Consider the following 14,050-nt stretch of genomic DNA (forward strand, 5'->3'; position numbering starts at 1 on the left):
CAAACCTTAGACGCATCTGTGATTTCAGTGCGTTATGTAGTCGTTCAATATTTTCTGGACATGCTGATGAATATCTGCTCAGTGTCTTGTTTATAATTTTACAAAAGACGATATATTTTGATGCAGACACATATTGTTCACCACTGATTTCTACAGTAACCTCGTAAAATATCTTTAAAAGCTCTGTCGCTTTTTCTATTATTATCCAATCGTCTTGCGGTAAACTTAAGTCTGGTCGCATTATTGCTAACGTGGCGATAAGAGCTTCTTTAACTTTTAAAAATCTCATGAGCATGTCATATGTGGAGTTCCATCTTGTCGCCACGTCTTGTTTGAGTTTTAATGGCGATATAGTCATTTGTTCTTCTATCTCCATTAATTTCTTTTTAGCTGGATTACTTCTATGAAAATATTCCACGACAGCCTTTACCCTGTTTACGGTGTCAGCTATTTCATAAATGCTTGACTGCACAACCAAATTAATGGTGTGAGCATAACAAGGAAGTGAGCGCCATCCTCCTAGGCGAACAGCACTTAACACATTTGGGGCATTGTCGCTAACTATCACATTCACGTAGTGATGTATGTTCCATTGAAGAAACTTAGCTTCTAGAAAGTTTTTAAGGTTGACAGTTGTGTGTCTCTGTTCATATTCGATACACCCTAACATGACAGTGCACAGCTTGTGCGTTTCTATATCGATGAAATGCGCGGTGAGAGCTATGTACCCATCCTGCACAATAGACGTCCAGGCATCCGTTGTAATACAAATAGCTGCTGCTTTTGCTATTTGTTTTTGAACATTTTCCAGAACTTTATTATAAAATTTAGGAAGTAAACTTTCCGAGAGAGTTTTCCGCGTTGGCAGGGTATAACCTGGATTTAACATTTCGACGAATTTTCGGAACTCGACTTCGTCGACCATTCGGAGGGCATGGTAGCCTTTGGCAATCATTTTAACAAGTTGCTCGTCAAGCTGTTGTATTCGATTCCTTGGTAAAGTTTTTTTTGAGAACACATGGTCTGCCATCGAAGGAACTGTTTGTCTATTGGGAAATCTTAATGGTAAGTCCAAATTTTTACTGCATGATGGAATCGGCTCTACTTCAACTTCACTGTCGACCGGTCTATCACGAAGTTCGGCTTCGGGAACAGTAGCAAGCTGTCTACTACTGTTTAATTGTATAGTAGGATGCATCGACTTCATATGTCGACTCAGACTTCCGATAGAGCTGGAAGAGATTGCCAATATACGGGAACAGTATCCACATTTTGCCTTTTTGCTTGGAACAACTTCTTCAAAGTGATTCCAAATGGGGCTAGTTTTTCTTTTAGTCGCCATACCTATTAATTATACACACGCACTTGCAAATAGGTACCTATTAATTTATTTATTTACCTACACGTATAAATATCAGTCTTGTCCATTGGCTTAGTTGTCTTATCATAAAAATTAAAATATACTAACACAATATAATATTATTTACACGATAAAGTAAGTCATTTAGATTTTAGTAACACTAATTTTATTTACACTATACTTAATTTGGCATTTTAAAAATATTCATTGAACCCTATCGTAATAAGTGAAAAATGTCCTTGACCGCCCACGCTTTGTCAAATACTAATAATTACTAATAAATATAAACAAAGAATTCATTGTTAAACAATCATATCGTACGAATTTTTGAAGAGCTAAGTTAAGTACCTTGGCGGAGCCAAATAAACGTAAACCTTATTGCATCAGTTACAGACTACAGTATATAAAATCGGGCTGGCCGCGCAACCGATATGAAGCACGAGTATCTCTCTCTCACTCTCTCTCACTAGCACAATTTACGATTCTCAAACCACGCACCGAGATATGCCGATTGCCGAATGACATGACCGAACAGTCAGTAGGCAGCGAGCGCGAAACGCTGTCCGCGTCATGTTTTAGTGTGATGTGTAATGCTTGATTTTGTCGTGTAATATGTAATGCTACAGTACGCGGTCGGGTAATATTACGCGTAATGCATCAATCGCATTACTTACACATGTCTACATCTGGTTACTTATGTATCTAAAAAAGGAGTCTGCATTACAAACACGTGCAAATTGCAATCGTCTTATAGAAATAGTAATTCGTCATTTTAATGGATAAATGACGTCAATAATAATAATTATTAATTACTAACATTAAAAGTTTAAGTAGAATAATGCAGTTTTCCTACTTTTTTTTTTCAATTTGTTTCACTTTTGAATTAATGATTATTGTGTTTGTGTCTAGAAAATGAAAAATGATACCAATGACTTCAGCAGAACGTCAACGAAAGTACAGGGAGAAACTAAAAGAAGAAGATCCTGCAAAACTTGAAAAGTTGGCAAAAGAAAAGGCTGAAAGAACCAAGAAAAAATATAAAAATACTAAACAATTACCAGAATTCAAACAGAAAGAACAGCGCAAAAAATGGCGACAGGCAAAACAGAAACAAAAAAAAGAACCAAATATTAACCAAGCCAAAGAACCTACAACTGACCAAAAACAAAAACGCAAGGTTCGAGACCTTTTGTCAAAAATTACAAGAGCTCAAAAGAAAACCTTAAATCGCTACAAAAAACAAATAGAAAACTTAAAAGAATCATTAAATAAGACTGAAAATGAATTTAAAACCTCCGAACTTTAGGTGAAAACTCGAATTCTGTAACCGAAGAAGCAACAAGGGTGGAAGTGCCGAAATATGAAACGCGCCAATGAATGAACACTTCCAGGTTTTATGAATAAAATAAGAATAGTAGCATAGATACTTCGATGCGAATAGCATATTTTACAGTGGCAACTCTAATTCATAAGTCAGATGAAGCTTCTTCTGATTGGTCCGTTCAAATTTGTATAGCGAAGTGTGTTTTGGAAGCAGGTAACTTGCTGTCCATAATTTGGTAAAAATAATAACAAAAGCAAAAAAAGGGGTGGCTGCTACAACTGATTACTCGTTAATGTAAGTAAATAGATGATATTTTCAATTCGTATACTATGAAGTGTTGTTTTCTACGGAAATTTTACAATATATAGGTATAAAGGAGATCATTATTTTTGGGCCTTTTCTGAAAGTGCCGGCCAACGAAAAAAAATGGTACGGATCGTTAGAACTAGCCATTTGGAGTAATAGTTAATATGGCAGAAAAGTTGTAGGATTGCTCTGAACCAAGTTATACAAGGTCGAAGATTCGTCATTTTCATACATTTTATTGATTTCTAAAAGTGCTGGTAAACATATAATAATGTTAGATATTGCTAGAACTAATGATTTGAAGCAATTGTCATTATGACCCGAAGGCTGTGGGGCCATTATATGTCGTGTTATACAAGTTATACAAAAAATTAATATACTTTGTATAATTAATTGTAACCGATTTTATGATTTTGTTACTGTTCTGATTGTTTTATATGAATTTGAATACACGTACAATTATTTTGACTCCCACGAAGTGCTGGATCAGCTGCAATGTGGACAAAATTCGTTTACACATACCTGGATTGTATGCGGCCTTGTAATACTAGGTGATCTCATCCAGCCATCTCCCAAACTTCTGCCACTGGGATATCTCCGGCGAGCTCTGTGATGAATGCACCATTTGGTTATAAGTACTGTGCACCATAGTAACTACGGGCTTGCTTCAGTCGATATCTGCCCAAAGCAGATTCACAGAAGAATCGACGCAGGTGATTCTTCTGTGAATCTAGGAAAGTCATTGAACGGAGGATGTTGGCTTCCATAGCCTGGAAATGAGCTCTTCTTCTATTATATTTATTGTGTGTGATAACAAGTTCTGCTAAACTGTTTTGCGCATTGACCAGTTCATGGATTTTGTCAAGGAAATCACGTCTGTAGTACACGTTATTGTCTATCAGAACATGATAGCTGTTTAGCGATGTTACCGCGATCCTGAAATAATCGATCACGTTACTTAATGCCTGGTCACTCTGATCAATCCTGAGCAAACGAAATCTCTTTTAAAGCAATTGTTCATCACTTCCACCATCCAGCGGCAAATGGTAACAAGCTTAGATTTATTGGTTTGGTCAGTAATTAGCTGGGTTTCATTTAAATGTTTTGTTTCTAGCATTTGTGTCACATAACCGCATGCCTCAAGAAAGAAAGGCTATCTATAAAGGGCATGTACAGACAGATACAGGCATGTACATATATCTTCAGAAAAGCACTAATTACTTTTTTCAGTGAAAATCATACCCTAACCACAAGTTCCGAAACCACTAAAAGCCTTTATATTTGTTGCGATGGAACAATAAATAATCTACACGCTGCAGCAACTTACAATGCCTAGATTTTAAATGATACCTCAAATGATATAGAAGATTTTTACTGGATTTTTATCTTAGTCCATGGTTTTAGAGATACCATAAACAATCTTGAGGTAATCTTTCTTTCTTGAGGTGTGCGGTTATGTGGCACAAATGCCAGTAACAAAACATCAGTAAAAACCCAGCTAACTACTGATGAAGCCAATAAATCCAGACTTTTTACCATTTGCTGCTGTATAATGTTGTTAATGTTGTTGTTTACTCAGGGTTATTCAGGATTTGTAACCGGACATTAAGTAACATGATCGATTATTTCAGGATTTTGTCAGCGTTGCTGAACGGCTATCATGTTCTGATAGACAACAACGTGCATGCACGTGATTTTCTTGACGTAATCCATGAACGGCCAGTGAGCAAAACAGTTTAGCAGAACTTGTTATGACATACAATATGTAATTATAATAGAAGGAGAGCTCATTTCCAGGCTATGGAAGCTAACATCCTCGGTTCAATGACTTTCCTAGATTCACAGAAGAATTGACGCAGGTTGCTTTGGGCAGCTATCGACTGAAGCAAGCCCGTAGTTACTATGGTGAACAGTACGTATAACCAATTAATAATGCATTCATCACAGAGCTCGCCGGAGATATCCCAGTGGCAGAAGTTTGGGAGATGGCTGGATGAGATCACCTAGTATTACAAGGCCGCATACAATCCAGGTATGTGTAAACGAATTTCGTCCACATTGCAGCTGATCCAGCACTTCGTGGGAGTCAAAATAATTGTACGTGTATTCAAATTCGTATAAGACAATCAGAACAGTAACAAAATCATAAAATCGGTTACAATTAATTATACAAAGTATATTAATTTTTTGTATAACTTGTATAATACGACATATAATGGCCCCACAGCCTTCGGGTCATAATGACAATTGCTTCAAATCATTAGTTCTAGCAATATCTAACATTATTATATGTTTACCAGCACTTTTAGAAATCAATAAAATGTATGAAAATGACGAATCTTCGACCTTGTATAACTTGGTTCAGAGCAATCCTACAACTTTTCTGCCATATTAACTATTACTCCAAATGGCTAGTTTTAACGATCCGTACCATTTTTTTTCGTTGGCCGGCACTTTCAGAAAAGGCCCAAAAATGTATGGAGCTAGAATGATCTCCTTTCGTGTATTGTATTTATTTTACAAGTGTTCACATTTTGGTACGTTATTTGCATAGTATGCGTATGAATGAACTAGGGTGTTCACGTTTCGGGCACCTGTCACTTTTTTAAAATACGATTTTATACCTTAAAATTGTAGTAATACGTTTGTGGATTCAAGTTATATCTTTACTTTTTTAATATATATGCCGGGCCTTAATATGAACGGGGGTCGAAGTTCCTCGTTCATGTCTAGGCTAGTGTACCTTATAATGAACATATTATAATGTACGATGGGCAAGATTATTGTTTTTATCGTTTAGGGACTTCGGACTTGTTTATAAGTAAAAAATTAAATAATTTACATTTATACGTTACAGGTACAGTTTCTCTATTGTTTCAGATAAAAATGAATGATAAAAAGAAATATGATAGATTCAAATATACTGAAAAAGATCTTGAGGATGCTTGCCAAGCCATTGCTTCGGGATCGATGTCACTTAATAAAGCACACAAAGAATTCAAAATACCAAAATCTACGTTGCATAATAAAATTACTCATAAGATGCCTATGCAACGAAAGCTAGGTGCTTTTACACAACTCACCGAAATAGAGGAACAAAAGTTGGCTGAATGGATCATAAAAAAAGCCAAAAGTGGCTTTCCTATGCATCCTAACGAACTGCAATCAACAGTAAAAAAATATTTAGATGTTAATAACAGGACAAGCCTTTTTATAGACAATAAGCCAGGTCGAAAATGGCTTAAGCTATTTCTAAGTAGGCATCCTGAAATAAGCAAAAGAAATGCTGAAGTTATTTCACGAGCCCGTGCATCTGTAACGGAGAATTCAATAAGGAAATGGTTTGAAGAGTTAAATGATTTTTTAAAAGAAAATGTAGCTGAAGATATATTTGAAAATCCAGAACGTATTTTCAATGCCGACGAGACGGGGTCCAAATGTGTCCTAAATCGGGAGATTTACTTACACCTAAAAATTTTAAAAACTCATACCAGATTGCATCAGGAAAAGAAAAAGAGCAGCTTACTGTTCTTTGTAATATATCTGCCAATGGGGAAGCAGCACCACCTTTGCTCGTGTACCCTTATAAAAGGATCCCACGAGATATTGTCGATTCTGTACCGCATTCTTCCGGGCATAGGTCGCTCGGATTCTGGGTGGATGATTTCAGAAACATTTCTGGATTATATAAAAAACGTTTTTCATCCTTGGCTGATTAAAAAAAAATATAAAGTTTCCAGTTATTATGTTTCTAGATGGTCACAAATCTCATATAAATAAAGAACTGTTAGAGTATTGCAATGAGAACAAAATATTATTATTTTGTTTATACCCCAAAGCCACGCATATACTGCAGTCGTGTGATGTTTCCTTTTTTAAATCCCTCAAAAATGCATGGAGAGAAGCAGTGATCGAATTTAAAGCGGCTAATCCAACTAAAGTTCTCACACGATGTAATTTTGCCAAAGTTTTTGAGCAAGCTTATAACAAAACAGTTTCAAAAACAAACGTAGTTTCAAATGGATTCCGCAAATGTGGATTGTATCCACTTAATCCAAATTCTGTGGACTACACAAAATTTGTCACAAATACAATATCTCAAGTTGTTCCGAGAGACACTACAGTTAGTGTCTCGAGTTCAATAACTGATTTAGATATACGAGGAACTTTAAAAGTTCGCAAATATTTTACAAGCGATAGCGAAAGAAATAATTTTGATGAATGTATAGCTAGAAAAAAGACTCAGGCGGCGTCCTAATTGGGAGCGATCGTACGATGGCGCGATGCGTTTTTCATCTCACGATCAAAGTGGTCGTGCGATGACCTAACAGGTGTCCTTATAGATCGCGCGATGTCCATCGTGTGATGCCGTCGTTCGATGGCTGGCGCTCGCCACTTTAACGATGGCTCTCAGAGATGCACAGTTTTTGCTGTCGGGCAATATTGCTGTAAAAATTGCAAATGACATTGAAAAAAAGAAACGTAGACAACATAAAATACTTTATAGATCCAGGAATATGCGCGGTGAATTTTTCAACCTTTATTTTGATGTACGAAATAGCGAAGAAGACTCTTACGATTATTTGTCCATGTCAAAAGAAACATTTGACTACATCTGCAATGGAATACGTAGCGATTGTAATCATAGAGTGACCAACTTTAATAAACCCATTAGTGTGGAAGAAAGATTGGTATTAACACTTAGGTAAGTTTTTTATTATTATTATGTGTGCGTTACGTACAGTCAGCCGCAGCTGAACCTATCCAATTTCCTCCAATTTGTAAGTCCCTGTTGAAAGACCATTTAAATGAAAGAGAAACATTTTATGTATTTATTTATTACTTTTTTATATTCCTTTCATATAGGTAGTAATTATGTCGGTTTAATGTGCAACATAGTACATAAAACACTTCTCAAGTCAGCAAAATTACGTAGTATTATAAAATTCTAGTTCATGCCGTTTTAAACTACTGGATTATAAGATTTAATAAGAATCATATTCAACATTAAATGATTCGTCGAATTGTTGTGTGTTTGTCGGTGGTGCCATGGATGGATGTGAGGATGCCTGCACAGGTGAAGGTATGATTGACATTGACATAGTAGACGAAGAGTTTGAAGGGGGTGATGGCATAGCTACAGAAATTTCTGATATTCGGTTAAAGATTGATTTTCTTTGCGTTTTCTTTTTTGGGATCCAGTTTGTATTCCACTATCCAAAACTTCAGTTGACAAACCACTCGTATTCTGTGTAATTGTACTGCGCGCACTGTTAGACAGTGGTTCGTCATCAGAAGATACAACAGCCACGGATCTATTAGACATTGCAGTAGAATTCTCTTCATCAGGCAACTGAAGATTCTGCTCTGATCTTGAAGTGGATGGTAGGCTGGCATCATTATCATTATTTCCAGTTTCTTGATGAACACTATTACCTTCGGTTAGTCGAGGCACTGAAACATCCTTTAAAAACAACATATGTTGGTAATAGGTCCACTTTCCTGAGTAATATTGTTCATTTGGGCTTCCTGGATCTTCAGAGCGAGGCTTACGAACTTTTTCAATTCTTTTAGAAAGACGTCCCGTCCCTTAAGTGTCACCATCTAGTTTTAACGTCCTTTTCTGTAATAAATAATAATAAATTTTAATTCAACGTGTTATTATTTACAGGTACTTAACAACAGGAACACCTTTTCGGAAATTAGCAGTACCATTTCGCATTTCAAAAACCGCAATAGCAAGTATCGTGATGGAGGTTTGCAGTGCAATTTGGAATAATTTTAACGAAATACATATGAAATTTCCAAGTATCGAAGATTTTAAGGAAATAGCAAATTCATTTTCAAATAAAAATAAATTTCCACATTGCTGTGGGAATCTGGACGGAAAACACATTCGTGTCGTAAAGCCACAACTCCCTGGAAGCATGTATTTCAACTACAAAAATTATTACTCAATTGTTTTATTAGCGGTCTCCGATTCAGACAACACATTTCGCATCATTGACGTAGGTGCATACGGGAAAGATAGTGATGGAGGCGTTCTCAGCAATTCAATTTTTTTTCAAGAACTTAACAGTGGAAATATTCAATTACCACCTGAGGAACGATTACCGAATAGTGATATTGTGGCACCATATGTATTTTTAGGGGACGAGGCTTTTCCTTTGAAAACGTTCATAATGAGACCTTATCCAAGAACACAAGCAACAGGAAATGCAGATAAATCAAGATTTAATTTCAAATTGTCTACTACAAGGGTCGGTATAGAATGCACCTTTGGAATGGCTGCTAGTAAATTTTGAATTCTTTTAAAAAGCATCGAAACATCTGTTGATAATTCAATTAAAATTGTAAAGGCAGTCTGTCTGTTGCACAATATTATAATACACAGAGATAAGAGAGAACCAGAATTATCTGTAACATAAAATCAGTTAAATAACAATTTTGGAAGACTTCTACGTAATAGAGTTAATAATCGTGCTACAATAACAGCAATTAACGCTAGAGAACTCTTCACCACTTATTTCCTTAATAGAAATGATTCCTAATTAATTAATTAATAAACAGTTAATTTATGTCAATAGGCCTTAGTACATGGTTGGCACTTGGCATACTAAATTCACCCATGAAATTAAATTATAAAAATGTAAAAAAATACATATATTGACGATTCAAACCCTCATATCTTCTAAAGTATACCACTTACGAAAATTTAGTAAAGAATACTTTCGCTTTGTATTTTAATAATCTATCGATTTTTTATCAATTTACATTTAATTTATACAATTATTTCCCCATAGTGGGGCTCCTCATGGGTGAAATCACTATGCCAGGCTTCATACAAAAATGTCAAAATCTCTATAATAAATGGAGGTAAGATTTACGATTACGATTCAAATTATATCTAACTATACTAAGTAGATATATAGCCAAGGTATGTGTGTGTGTCATTATACAATTCTGGTTGTGATTAAAACTAAGCTCAAATTACTATCTACTTACTTGTTTTATTTATGTTCCTCGCAATTATATCCCATGCTCTTTCACTTTTCAACCTGTTTTTATAGTCCTCACTCTGTTTATTCCAAACAACAGGATGTAAACGTACTTGGTTAATTAAATCTGCTTCGAATGTCATCTTGTATGTAACAGAATATCCAAACGCTTTCGCTACACAAAGAATGAAAACACAAAATGGCCTCCGGCCGCAAGCGAGCCGAGGCCCGCCGCCCGAGTGCTGTGTGTCACTCCAAGTGTTGGCCCTTGCCCCTCTCGTCCCGAACCCCACGCGCGTCAACGCATCGCGTACTAACCGATTAGGACACTCAAAAGAGATCTGTTGCTTTGATTACATGATCGCACGATCAAACGCATCGTACGATCGTTATTAAAGCATTTCATTTCAAGCCTATGTATCGCGTACGTAACTTTGAGCGAGAGCGAAGATGTTCTTAGGGCAGCCGACCCGCCAGAGCCCCTCGAAGAGCGCAGGCCACCAGGCGTTGTCGAAGGCCGCCTTGATGTCCAGGGAGACGGCAATAACTTGTTGCTTTTTGTGTTTTGCAGAGCGGATGATCTCGAGGGCCTCAGATATAGCAGCTGTGGTGTTGGTTTGCTCCTTAAAGCCGAACTGTCTGGCATTGAACTTGCCAGCCTTTGCGGAGGTGAAAGTGAGCCTATTGACGAAAAGTTTCTCTAGCAACTTTCCAAAGACCGGTATGAGTCCGAAAGGTCTGTAAGATCCCATGGAACTATAATCGGTTCTGTTAGGTTTTGGTATGATTTTGATGTAAGCCTGCTTCCACCGCCGAGGAAAATGCTGGAGCTTTAGGCATCTGTTGAGGATGCTAGTGATCACCTTGGGGTATGCAAGAGCGAACTGCAGACAAATGTCCGAAGTCAACCCATCCATTCCAGGTGCCTTCTTTGGGTTCATTGCCCTGAGCAATTCCAGAACCTCCTCAGCGACGAAAGGGGGCTCATCCGGGATGTCAGGTCTGTCATGCAGGCGTTCTCTGAGGTAACGATGTCGAGTGGTACAGTCAGGTGAGTCGTCAGGGTAAAAGTGATCAATTAAAGCCCTGGCAGTTTGATTGGCGTCGGTCGTATGATTATTTCCTAAATTGAATGTAGTAGGGGGTCGTCGCGGCGTGGAATCTTTCAATAAGCGATTGGTCAGAGACCAAACGGTTTCTTTGTTTTGTAAATTGCAAAATTCGCGGAAGTCCTCCGTGGAGACTTTTCTAAGTTCCTGGGAATAAACCGAACGTTTGTCGCTTAGCTGTTCCACCAGTCCAGCAATCTCATCGTCTGAGCCCCGACTCTTAGCAGCGTGTAGCCTGCGGTGCAACTCAATGACCTCCTCTTTGCGTTTCTCCAAGTCATCCGTCCACCAAGGGGGCTTGAATCGACCGCCCGAACCCCTGAGCGGCATCGAAGCCCGACAGGCCGTGTGTACTATTTCCGTGACTTTGTCTATATATTGCTCGAGGGCGTCTTCGTCGAGGTCGGAGATTTCCGTATCAAGGACGTCGGAGCCCGCCACAACTGTGTGAAGTTCGGTCTTGAAGCCCGCCCAATTTGCCTCGTGACTTTTATAAACGAATGTGGAAGGCGAGCGCTGCTGACCGTGCCGTTGTCGCCCGTTCATCGCGACTGAAAATGTGACCGCGTTGTGCTGTGATATGAGACAGGCTTCAAGATCGACCCTCCAGTCATCAACCAGACCAGCGGCCGAAGTCGAGGTCATTGTTAAATCTATGATTGTCTCGCAATGTCGGCCGTGTCACAGTTTCGAACGTGGGGGTGTCTCCAGAATTGCAGACAAAGAGTCCCCGTCCGTGCACCATGTCAAGAACCTCCCCACCTCGGGCGTTTGCTCTCTCGCTGCCCCATGCGAGATGCCACCCATTAAAGTCCCCCCCCCCCCCCCCCCCACGATGCAGCGATAGTGTCCGATGTGATCCAAGAAAAGATCCAGACGGTCCAGGGTGTCGCCATGGTCCACGTCCGGCTCATTGTAAACGGACGCGATGTAAATGGGAGCAGTGTCTAGAGTAATCTGAATCACAGCGAGGTTTGCGGTGGAGTGCTGCGCGAATCCCAGCCCCCTCAACCAAGAGGCCCCGTCCTTTACCAGGATGCACGCCTTCACTCGACCGCCAGCCCCGGGGTACTGAAAGATGTTCAAGCCGGGTATGTTTTTAACCGTGTTGCCCGAGCCAACATACGGTTCGGATATTAAAGCTATTGAGTACTTACTCGCCATGAAGAAGCGAGTGAACTCCAGCAAGGCGTTCTTTGATCTATCCAAATTACACTGAATTATGTATAGCTTATTCGGATCCATAATCAATTCTTGAGTTCACTCGCGTCTTCATGGACACTACAACTGGCCAGTTAGGTGACATGGACCTGTGTGCAACGCTTTTATCAATGTTCAATTTAACGTTTAATGAGGCGCAATTGTAGCATTTGGGAGGGTCCTCTCGCTTCGGGCAGTCGGTGTCCCTGTGCGTGCTCTCGGCGCAGTGAGCGCATCGTGTTGCCCCGCTCGGGCGCCGCGCCCGGATGTGCCCGAACTGCAGGCACGAGAAACACTGGGTGAATGGCGAGAACTCTTCGCAGTGCACCCGCTGGTGGTCCACCCGGACCCTCCCAATTGCCACCACCGCTCGCCACAGCCCTGGATCGGCGTCGAACACCGCGTTGTATAGGCTGCTGTTGTTGTTGTTGCGGTTGTTTCTTTTGAATCGCAGGCGCATCCCCTCTCCGCCCCACTCGCTCAGTTCGGGGTTTTGCGCCACAATTATTTGCGCCAACTCGTCGCTAGGGGTGTCGGCGGATATGCCCTTTAATATAAACATGGGTTTTGTGCTTTGGGCTTTCACCGCATAGCTAGAACCCCGTCGAATGTTAGAATATAAATAGGTACCTATCGGTGAACATTCGTGTACATACAGAGTGACGCTTCGTGTGAAACGTCTTCGTGTTATTAAGTTATGGATACCTAGAACCGCAGCGAACGTTTATTTAGGGTACCGACAGTGACACTTTGTGCTAATCTAGATTCAGGTATTCAGTTTAGGTCACCTAGGAGTTCTAGAACCTAATGTTGTGTATAAAACTTTTGGAACTAAGGGTTTCCGGTGAGTTAGAGACTTAAAGGTGAGACCACTAAAATTGTGAAATAAAATATTTTTTTATCTAATAAGTCTAGGTACCTGGACAAGTCATCCAATATATCAGTTGATATGGAATATCAGTTGATATGGAATGCTTGCTATCAAAGCAATTGTCTTAAGAAGTCATTTTCCAGTTTTTAAAGTTTATTTCACACAAATAATTTAAGTCTAAATAAATCTAAATATTCAAGCCGATTTTTTTTAAATTTAACGTTCCCGGATATCACTCCTTTAAGGCCTTTCTAAAAAAACAGTAGACAGCCGGGGGGTGGCAGCTGGAATTTTCCAATGGTTTTTGTTGTGCCGGGTAGTGGGTCGCCTCGTTAGATCCTCCCGGGGGTGGAGACTTTTGCCAGTAAAAGTCACAGTTAATAAAACTTGTTGGGGCACTTATACAAACAGACAGTTAAAATGATTTTTCTCTGTAATCCTCGTTCTATTGGTTTTTTCTTTTGTACTTTGGCATTCTTACTAGTCCCATTCGGGAGCCTCCGTTCCTTTTTCCCCCCTCCTCTTCTTTTACTTCCTTGGTGGGTGCGCCGGCTCTTGCACTTCAGTGACGAATGCCTGGTATTCTCCTGTTCTTATATGCGGGTCGATGTCCAGGCATTCGTTTTGTTCGCCGGCCAAGCGCATCCGTGTTTTGTTGTTTCCCGGGGTCAAAATTATGGTTTGGTGTGCCATCGCCTCCACTTTGTTTTGTGGGTTGCAAGAGCCCACCATTTCCGGGGGCATTTCATCTAGTGGTAAGTCTTCTACGATGTGTACTGTGTTCGACATGGTGAATGACTGTGGGCTTGTTCCGTTCCCTGTTTTATTTATAAGTTATTTTACTTATTCGTCTGGTTGAGGGTAGTTTTGATTTATTGTGTA

The sequence above is a fragment of the Maniola jurtina genome, chromosome 21 (genome assembly GCF_905333055.1).
Source record: "Maniola jurtina chromosome 21, ilManJurt1.1, whole genome shotgun sequence".
NCBI classification, from domain to species: domain Eukaryota; kingdom Metazoa; phylum Arthropoda; class Insecta; order Lepidoptera; family Nymphalidae; genus Maniola; species Maniola jurtina.